This window comes from Neomonachus schauinslandi, chromosome 9 (genome assembly GCF_002201575.2).
Source record: "Neomonachus schauinslandi chromosome 9, ASM220157v2, whole genome shotgun sequence".
Lineage (NCBI taxonomy): Eukaryota > Metazoa > Chordata > Mammalia > Carnivora > Phocidae > Neomonachus > Neomonachus schauinslandi.
Genome location: NC_058411.1, coordinates 94,157,110 through 94,168,084, shown reverse-complemented (window position 1 = coordinate 94,168,084; position 10,975 = coordinate 94,157,110). Strand labels below are relative to the sequence as shown.

Here is a 10,975-nt window from a genome sequence, read left to right as displayed (position 1 = left end):
AGTTTAGGTCTTGATCTCAGGGTCATGAGTTCAACATGTTGGGCTCCATGCTGGCTGTGGAGTCTACTTCAAAAAAATGTAAGTGTTATAATATACATACCAATTATTCCTAACTCTGTATTTCATTCTAAACCTCTCCTATGTGCTCCATGTTTTTTTACCCAACTGCGTCCATGACATTTGCCAGAGATGTCTCATAAGCAAGTTAAACCTAACATGTCCCAAAGTCTCAATTTCCTTCTCTACTACTCTTTTATTGAAGTATAATTGACACACAGTATCCTCTTAGTTTCAGGTGTACATCCTAGTGATTTGATATTATTATACATTATGAAATAATCCTGATAAGTCCAGTTACCACTTGTCGAAGTTACCACAATATTATTGACTATATTTCCCATACATCACATAACTTATTTATCTTATAACTGGAAGATTGTACCTCCTAATCCCCTTTACCTATTTCTCCCACCTCCCAATCCCTCTCCACTTGGTGAACCAACAGTTGGTTTCCTATACTTATGAGTCTGTTTCTGCTTTGTCTTGATTGTTCATTTGTTTTGTTTTTTAGACTCCACATGTAACTGAAACAATACAGTATTTGTCTTTCTCTGGCTTATTTCAATTAGCATAATGCCCTCTAGGTCCATCCATGTTGTAGTAAATGCCAAAATTTAATTTTTTATGGCTGAGTAATATTTCATTGTATATATATACCACATCTTTACCCATTCACCTATTGATGGGCACTTAAGTTTACCTTTGTATTTTGGCTATTGTAAATAATGCTGCAATGAACATATTGGTGCATGTATCCTTTCAAATTGGTTTTTAATTTTCTGCAGATGTATACCCAGAAGCAGAATTGCTGGATGGTATGGTAGTTTTATTTTTAATTATTTTGGGAAACTCCATCCTGCTTTTCATGGTGCCTGCAGCAATTTACATTCTTACCAGCAGTGTACAAGTGTTCTCTTTTCTTCACATCCTCACCAATACATTTTATTGTTTGTCATTTTTATGATAGCCAATCTGACAGGTTTAAGGTGATATTCCATTGTGATTTTCCAGTTCTCTGATGACCAGTTATGCTCAGCATCTTTTAATGTACAGCTGTGTATCTTCTTTGGAAAAAAAAGTTTATTCATGTCTTCTACCCATTTTTTAATTGAAATGTTTGTTTTATTGATATTAAGATGTGAAAATTTTTCATATATTTTGGATATTAACCTCGTATTGGGTATATGATTTGCAAATATCTTCTCCCATCCAGTAGGTTACTTTTTGTTCTGTTATAGTTTCTTTTGCTATGCAAAAGCTTTTCACTTTGATCTAATCCCCCACTTGTTTATTTTAGCCTTTTTTTCCCCTTGCCTGAGGAGACTGCACCAAAAATAGATTGCTAAGATCAATGTCAAAGAGCTTATACCTATGTTTTCTTTAAGAAGTTTGATGATTTCAGGTCTTAATATTTATTTTTGTGTATGGTGTAAGATAGTAGTCTAGTTTCATTCTTTTGAATGTCACTGTCCAGTTTTCCCAGTCCTTACTTTTGAAGAAACTGTCTTTCCCCATTGTATATTCTTGCTTCCTTTGCCATAGGTTAATTGACCATATATGTGTGGGTTTATATCTGGGCTCCCTATTCTATTCCGTTGGTCTACATATCTGTTTCTGTGCCAATACAATACAGTTTTAATTACTTTAGCTTTGTAGTATAGTTTGAAATCACAGCATGATACCTCTAGCTTTGTTCTTTCTTAAAATTGCTTTGGCTATTTAGTATCTTTTGTGGTTCAATATAAATTTTAGGATTTTTTGTTTTAGTTCCATGAAAGATGCCATTGCTTTTTTGATGGGGATTGCATTTAGATTTATAGATTGCTTTAAGAAGGGTGGATATTTTAAGAATATTAATTCTTTTATAAGTATGGTGTATCCTTATTTTTTTGCCATTTTCAGTTTCTTTCATCAGTGTCTTAGAGTTTTCAGAGTACAAGTATTTTACCTCCTTGGTTAAATTTATTACTAAGCATTTTATTCTTTTTTTTTTTTTTTTTTTTTTAAATTTTTTTTTTTTTTTTTTTAATAGAGAGTGTCATAGCGAGAGCAGGAACACAAGCAGGGGGAGTGGGAGAGGGAGAAGCAGGCTTCCCGCAGAGCAGGGAGCCCGATGTGGGACTCGATCCCAGGACCCCGGGATCATGACCTGAGCCGAAGGCAGACGCTTAACGACTGAGCCACCCAGGCGCCCGCATTTTATTCTTTTTGGTGCAATTATAAATGGAATTGTTTTCTTAATTTCTTATAGCTCATTATTAGTATATAAAAATGCAACTAATTTCTGTATGTTCTGTATCTTGTACTTTATTTAATTTATTAGTTCTGTTGTGTGGGGGGGGCATTTTGAGAGTTCTTTATATATAGTATCATGCCATCTGCAAATAGTGACAGTTTTAATTCTTGCTTTCCAATTTGGATGCGTTTTCTTTTTCTTGCCTAATTGTTGTGGCTAGGACTTCTAATACTATGTTAAATAAAAGTGGCAGGAGTGGGTATCCTTTTCTGATTCCTGATCTGAGAGGAAAAGCTTACAGCTTTTCACTATTGAGTATAATGTTAGCTGTGGGTTTGTCATAAATATCCTCTATTATGTTGAGGTATGTTTCCTATATACCCACTTTGTTGAGAATTTTTGTCATAAATGGATGTTGAATTTTGTCAAATGCTTTTTCTGCATCTATTGAGGTGACTTTCTGATTTTTATCCTTTATTTTGTTAATACGGTATAGCATGTTGTTTGATATGGAGATACTGAATCATCCTTAGATCCCTGGAGTATAACCCACTTGATCATAGTATTTAATCTTTAAAGCATATTGTTGAATTCAGTTTGCTAATGTTTTGTTGAAAAATTTTACATCCATATTCATCAGGGATATTGGCCTGTAATTTTCTTTTTTTGTGATGTCTTTGTGTGGTTTTGGTATTAGGGTATACTGGCTTTGTAAAAAGTTTAGAACCATTCCTTCCTCTTCCATTTTTTGTATTAATTTGACAAGGATATGTACTAACTCTTTAAATATTTGGTAGAATTCATCTGTGAAACTTTCTGGTTCTGGATCTTTGTTTCTGGGAGTTTTAAAATTACTTATTTCATTACTTGTAATTGGTCTATTCACATTTTCTATTTTTTTCTCATTAAACTTATTTTTTTAATTTTTAAACATTTATTAGAGAGCACAAGAGGGGTGAGGAGCAGAGGGAGAAGCAGACTCCCCAGTGATCAGGGAGCCCGACACGGGGCTCAATCCCAGGACTCTGGGATCATGACCTGAGCCAAAGGCAGACACTTAACCAGTTGAGCCACCCAGGCACCTTAAACTTTTGCTTTAATGAATCCCAAAATTCTGTGACAGATTTTTGTCAAGTTCGTTCCATTAAAAAGTACTGATTTTAAAACTAATAACTTAAAACTGTTTCTCTCCCAACAAATGGTCCATAAAACATTCTCCTTTCCTTTTAAAGGTTTTGCAATGCATCATTATCATTAACCAATCTTTTACTATTAATTAGCCAACTGACACAAATAGTTCAGAGACTCTTCTTCCAGCACTGATTAAGACTAGGGTGGCAGGTATTGGGGATAATAATCATTTAGCCTTCTGAGCTTTCTGGGCAGACTTGGTGACCTTGCCAGTTCCAGTTGCCTTCTTGTCCACTGCTTTGATGACACCCACAGCAACCATCTGTCTCATGTCATGAACAGCAAAATGGTGAGGAGGAGGATAGTCAGAGAAGCTCTCAACACACATAAGCTTGTTGAGAACCATATCAATGATGGCAGTATCACCAGATTTCAAGAACTTAGGGCCATCTTCTAGCCATTTCCCAGAGCAACAATCAATCTTCTCCTTCAGCACAGAAAAGTTGCAAGCATTGTGAGCTGTATGACAATTCATTACAGGTGCATATCCAGCACTGATTTGGCCTGGATGGTTCAGGATAATCACCTGAGCATGAAGCTAGCTGCTTCCATTGGTGGGTCATTTTTGCTGTCACCAGCCACATTGCCACAATGAACATTTTTGACAGATATGTTCTTGATATTGAAGCCCACATTGTCCTCTGGACAAGTCTCAAAGCTTCATGGTGCATTTCAACAGACTTTACTTCAGTTTCAACATTGACTGGAGCAAAGGTGACCACCATGCCAGGTTTAAGAACACCAGTCTCGACTCACTGAGCCCACAGGCACAGTAGCAATGCCACCAATTTTGTAGATGTCCTGGAGGGGCAGACACAAGGAATCATCAGTCCGACGAGTTGGTGGCAGATTGCAGTCCAGAGCTTCAAGCAGTGTGGTTCCACTGGCATTCCCATCTTTACAGTGACTTTCCATCCCTTGAACCAAGGCATGTTAGCACTTGGCTCCAGCATGTTGTCAGCATTCAAACCAGAAATTGGCACAAATGCTATTGTGTCAGGGTTGTAGCCAATTTTCTTAATGTAGGTGCTGACTTCCTTAATGATTTCCTCATATCTCTTCTGGCTGTAGGGTGGCTCAGTGGAATCCATTTTGTTAACACCAACAATTAGTTGTTTTACACCCAATGTGTAAGCCAGAAGGGCATGCTCATGGGTCCACTCATTCTTGGAGATATGTGCTTCAAATTCACCAACACAGCAACAGTCAGGACAGTACAGTCAGCCTGAGATGTGCCTGGAACCATGTTTTTGATGTCTTTGTATTCTGGGGCATCAATGATGGTCACATAATACTTGTTGGTCTCAAATTTCCACAGGGAGATATCAATGGTGATACCACATTCACCTTCAGCTTTCAGTTTATCCAAGACCCAGTCATACTTGATGGAGCTCTTTCCCATCTCAGCAGTAGTGGAGACTTGTCCAAATCTGTGTCCAGTGATGATGAGACCATGTTGATGAGTTTTCCCTTTCCCATTTTGGTTTAGGTTTAGTGGTGGTTTTCATGACACCTGTGTTCTGGCTGCAAACCCATCATGAACAACAACATTTTCTATTTCTTGACTAAGTCTTAGAAGGTTGTGTGTTTCTTGGAATTTAAATTTTCTATGTTTTCCAATTTATGGCATAAAATTGTAGTAATCTCAGGATCCTTTGTTTTTCTGTGCTCTCAATCATAATTTATCTCTTTTCATTTATGATTTTTTTTTCTTCCACTTGGCCCTCTGTCTTGAGGTCTTGAGTCTGGTGAGAGGTTTATTGATTTTGTTTATCTTTTCATAGATCCATCTCTAGTTAATCTTTGCTATTTTTAAAATCTCTATTTCATTGATTTCTGCTCTTATCTATTATTACTTTCTGCTTACTAACTTTGGGCTTTGTTTTTCTAGTTCCTTTAGGTGTAAGGTTAACTTGTTTATTGGAAAATTTTCTTGTTTCTTGAGGTAGGCCTTTATCATTGTGAACTTCCCTCTTAGAACTGCTTTTGCTGTGTCCCATAGATTTTAGCCTTTTGTATTTCCATTTCATTTGTCTTCATTCTTGTCTTTGATTTCCTCTTCAACTTCTTTGTTGACACATTTGTTGTTTAGTAACATGTTGTTTAATTTCCATGTGTTTGTGTTTTTTCCAGTTTTGTTGTAATTGATTTCTAGTTCCATAGAATTGTATTTGGAAAAGACGCTTGATATGATTTCAATCTTCTTTAGTGGTCCAACATGTGATCTATCCTAGAGAATGTTCCATGTGCACTTGAAGAAAGTTTGTCTTCTGTTTTGGGATGGAATGTTATAGATAAAGATAGATCTATATCTATAAAGTCCAATTTGTCTAATGTGTCATTTAAGGCCAATGTTTCCTTACCAATTTTGGTTGGATGATCTATCCATTGATAAAAGTAGGGTATTAAAGTTTCCTAGTATTCTTGTATTGCTGTCAATTTCTCCATTTATGCCTGTTAATACTTGCTTTACATATTTGGCTTTTGTTACATTGGATGTATATTTACAAGTGTTAAACCATCTTCTTTGTTGACCCCTTGATCATTATGTAAAGCTCTTCTTTGTTTTCTGTTAATCTTTTAGTGTCTATTTGGTCTGATAGGAGTATTTCTACTCCAACTTTCTTTTTGTTTCCATTTGCATGAAATAACTTTTTCTATCTCTTCACTTTTAGTCCACATGTGTTTCTAGATCTAAATGTGGTTTCTGATGGGAAGCATATAGATGGGTCTTGTTTTTCTCATCCATTTAGCCACCCTATGTTTTTTGATTGGAACCTTTCATCCATTTACATTTATAGTAATTATTGATAGATATGTACTTATTACCATTTTGTTAATTGTTTTCTTGTTTTTTAGCTCTCTATTCTTTTCTTCTTCTCTTGGTCTCTTCCCTCATGGTTTTATGGTTTTCTTTAGTGTTATATTTGTGTTCTTTTCTCTTTCTTTTTTGTGTATCTATTGTAGGTTTTTGTTTTTTTACTACCGTATATATATATATATATGTGTGTGTGTGTGTGTGTGTATATATGTATATATATATATATATATCCATTTTAAGCTGATATTCACTTTAGTTCCTTTTCTTCTCTATGTAGTCCCTCTAGCATCTGTTGTACAGAGGCTGTTCAGTCAGCCCTCAGTTCTTCTTCATAAGGAATTGCTCTATATAAAGGTGTAAGTTTAGTGTGTCCATGGCAGGAGTTGAGTTCAGGGTCTTTCTGCACCACCCTCTTGGACCACCCTTCTTCACAAAGAACTTTTTTAAAATGTAGATTATATTTATTGTATTATAAATTACACTAAGAAGTTTTAGATATGTTTATTCATTTTGAAATGATGACATTATTATATGTTAACACAATTTTCTGAAAATTTCAGAAACAACTATTTAGGTCAAAAGATAGGCGCTTTTTTATTTTATTTTTTACAATTTTACAGATATCTTTAATGACAACTTAAGAGAAAAAGCCAGATTTTCGTATCTGCTTCTATATTCAGTTTATTGCCACATCATATATCATGGAGCTCTGGAGAATCTCACTGTGCTCGAATGAATGAATGCAAGTGAAAAAGACTAATAACATCTTAATGTTGTCCCTGAACTGTTTGAGATTTCTGGTCTAGATCACCACCTGTGTGTTGAGTGGAAGTGTCATTGGAGTGTTATCAGAGAGGTAACAATCAACAGATTGAGTTATAATCTAAGTTTTAAACCCAACATATAGCATTATCCATCACTATTTGTTAAACTTTTATGGGCCTTAGTTTCTTCCTTTATAAAATGAAGATATCATACCTCTCCAAATTTCCTTGTGATGATAATACATATGATATCACAGTTGTAAAGTGGCTGGAAAAAAAGTTGGCTGAGCAGAGAAATATAAGAGTTTAATTGCTTCTCACCACAATTGCCATCTCTGCCTCACAAAATGAGTAATGGATGCAAAATTTTCTCTTCAAACATCTTCTTTCCTAGTAAATTTAGTTTTTCATTATGCCCTTAAGGCTAGAGGAAAAGTATTGGACAGATGAGTGGTTTTGTAATGGTCTCTATTTTTATTGCAAATTATGAAGATAGGTAAAAAATTCTGCTATAATTTTTGGAAAAACTGTTTTTCCTGAAATTCAGTTATTTATATAATATAAAAAATTCAGTCGCACTCTATTTCATTGTCTCTATTCACTGAAAAAGAAGAGATTAAGTGGTTGTGTCAGCAATTTAACTGCCCCTAGCAACAGCTCTGTGGCACTAAGAATGTCTTTTATAACAAGGTGTTCCCTATATAGAATCAGAGATTAATGTCATGACAATTTTCTTGTCTTACAGCCCCACAACATTACTGTCATGTTCAGCAAAGTCTGGCTTCTAGTAAAATTGAGAGGCTCATAATGTGCAAAACACCTATAAGTTATACATTTTGTCATGCAAATGAAAACTTTAATGTTTCAGATAGTAAGAGCTGTTGTTTCTTTATGTATTTAATAGGCTACAACTTAAGGACAACAGTCGTGCTAATATCTAAATCCCAGTAGTCTTCAGTAAATCCTGAAGTTAATAATTCTGAAAGTATTTAGAACGAGGGAGGGAGATTAGCTAGTACTACATCCCTACACCCACATACTCATACTCACCAGCTACTCACATACCTAAATACACACACACACACACACACACACACAGTAATATGAGTCAGAATTTAAAGAATCTGTAGTGATAGGTAGTTATCCTGTCCTTTATCATGCTCTCAATAATCTGATACTCCATCCCTACTTATTTTATTTTATTTTATTATTATTTTTTTTAAAGATTTTATTTATTTGAGAGAGAGAGAGTGAGAGAGAGAAAGAGCACAAGAGGGGGGAGCAGGAGAGGGAGAAGCAGACTCCCTGCCGAGCAGGGAGCCCGATGCAGGACTCGATCCCGGGACTCCAGGATCATGACCTGAGCCGAAGGCAGTCGCTTAACTAACTGAGCCACCCAGGCGCCCTCCATCCCTACTTATTTTAGAACAGGGGTTCTCAGACTTGACCTTACAATGGAATCACCTGGAGGGCTTATTAAAACATAGATTTCTGGACACTAACCCCAGAGTTTCTGATTCAGTAGGTTTGGGATGGGGTCCTAAAATTAGTATTTCCTACAAATTCACAGTTCCAGGGACTATACTTTGAGAAATACTTACTACAGGATCCTGATAGATACTGTGTTTTCAGATAGTGATCTCAACTCAGATATACCATACATCAAACATTTACTCACTGTGTCACCTAGGACAGATTTATTTCTCTATGCCTCAGTTTCTACCTCTGCAAAAATGGGAATAACCTATCACAAGGCTATTGCAAGTATTACTTGAGAGAAGGGGTTTAAGCATGGTGCCTGGACTGGTGAGTGATCTATAGTGGTTAATGTTTTAAAGAATTCTCTTCAATTCAAAGTTTGTGTGTGTGTGTCTGCAGTGTGGATATTTTATGTTGATTACTGAAAATAAGTCTGTAAGATTTAAGTACCCAACCGACAGGTGGAGAGTCTCGCAATGCAATGAAAATTGAAGCTGATTTATTTTTTACATGCCAGAGAGAGCAAACTACCTATTGTATCTTTCTTATTTTTAATTAAATTTTAATACTAGCTTTTCCACACACCCTATAGTATTTTGGCTCAAACTGAATTGCGTAAGTGCCTTAGCAGTTATAAGATAAATCAAGTTTTTTTCTGTATATATTTTCGATGATCTCACCAAATGTGGAGTCTCTTCAGGCCTTCACATTGTCATCAGTGGGAGTGAAGAGTGGATACTGGGGCTTTATATATTCTTGGTAAGACCTCCTGTTCCCTGCTCAGTAGCACTGACTTCCTTCCCACCACATCCTGCTTAAGGACCCAGGACTAACCAGACTGTGCCCTTCCCTCTTGTCTCTATCACTAGCTCTGTGAACCACATTACCAAGTCCTCTCTCATCATCTGTATTCATCCATCATCCCAGTAATTCTTTTTACTTGTAAAACCTTTCTCCCTTATTAACTTCCCAAATCTTCCATTGAGTATTCTGGAACCCAATGTCTATTATGAGCAAAAACCTCTGAATTCTTAACCTCTTCACCAATTTTTCTTTTTCTTTTTTTTTTTTAACCTCCTTGCTCTCTGAAACTTGATTCTCCCTAAAGAATCAGCTTCCTGTGACCCCTATGAAGGGGGAGATGTTTTCCCTTCTGCACTCTACTGCCCCTGGACCTAGACATAGGTAGATTCCCTTGGTACCTTTCAGTCCACTCCCATTACTCTCCTTAAAAATACCTAGTCTCAAGTTCAAATTACTAGATTATGCCATTCATTACTGCACTTTGTTGCAAGCATCTATTGACCCCTGGTCTCTCTCTCATACACATTTCTTCAAACTCTCATTATCTAGCAAATTCATTCTTTCTCTCTCTTTCCCCTTATATATATGTGAAAAAAAATATATAAAAATATATATGAATGAATTTTTTAGGTATATACAATATATATAATTATATAATTTGTATACAGAGAGCTAGAATGAATTTTCTATATAAATACAATTTTAACAATTTTATAATCCACTTCTCTGCTATCTTAGTTCCTTGACCTCCTGTCCTCCACTGATTTTGTCCTTTACCCTGATTCAAGTACTCATTTCTATGGTTATAACCTAGTTCACTCCCCTGCCCATAATCTTCACTTTTTTTTTTTTTTTTAAAGATTTTACTTATTTATTTGACAGAGAGAGACACAGCGAGAGAGGGAACACAAGCAGAGGGAGTGGAAGAGGGGGAAGCAGGCTTCCCGCGGAGCAGGGAGCCCGATGCGGGGCTCAATCCCAGGATCCTGAGATCAGGACCTGAGCCGAAGGCAGACGCTTAATGACTGAGCCACCCAGACACCCCCATAATCTTCACTTTAAATATTATACTTGCTAACCACCTCTCCTCTTTTCCATCTCACTCCTTCTGGTGTCCTGAGGATAAGAATTCTTTAACCCTACCAGGATCTATAAGACATTTGTTTTACTACTTCTACAATATTTCTACATGCCACATGTCTTCATGTCCCTGACTTTCACATAGAGTTCATGGTCCATCATTCTAATCACCCCTAGTACATATCTTCATGGCCTCTTTCTTCCTACATTGTATGTTTCCAGAATATTCTGAAGCCTGGCTAAGTACAATTCTCTTTCTACTCCACATAACTGAAACAATGTTGACTGCTTCTATGTCCACATACACTTCTTTTGTTCTTGCTACTAGTGAAATGTCTGCCTCTGTTGAAGGCCAGCAACTTTTTACACTGGATCCCATCCCCTTTCAAGGACATGACTCCAGTAATTGTCTTGCCTCTCTGTCTTTCATCATCAGTTTCCCCTTCACTGGTTTGTTCTGATAAGCAGTAATATTCTCAATTAAACATAAAATCTGCTCAATCTCACATTCCTCCCCAGTTCTTTTTCTATTTCTCTGAG

General features: G+C 36.2%; 1 pseudogene; it reads right to left on the bottom strand.

Annotated features, from left to right (window-relative positions):
• Positions 1-3,599: 3,599 nt before the first annotated feature.
• Positions 3,600-4,889, bottom strand: LOC110583861 (annotated as a pseudogene).
• Positions 4,890-10,975: the final 6,086 nt, after the last annotated feature.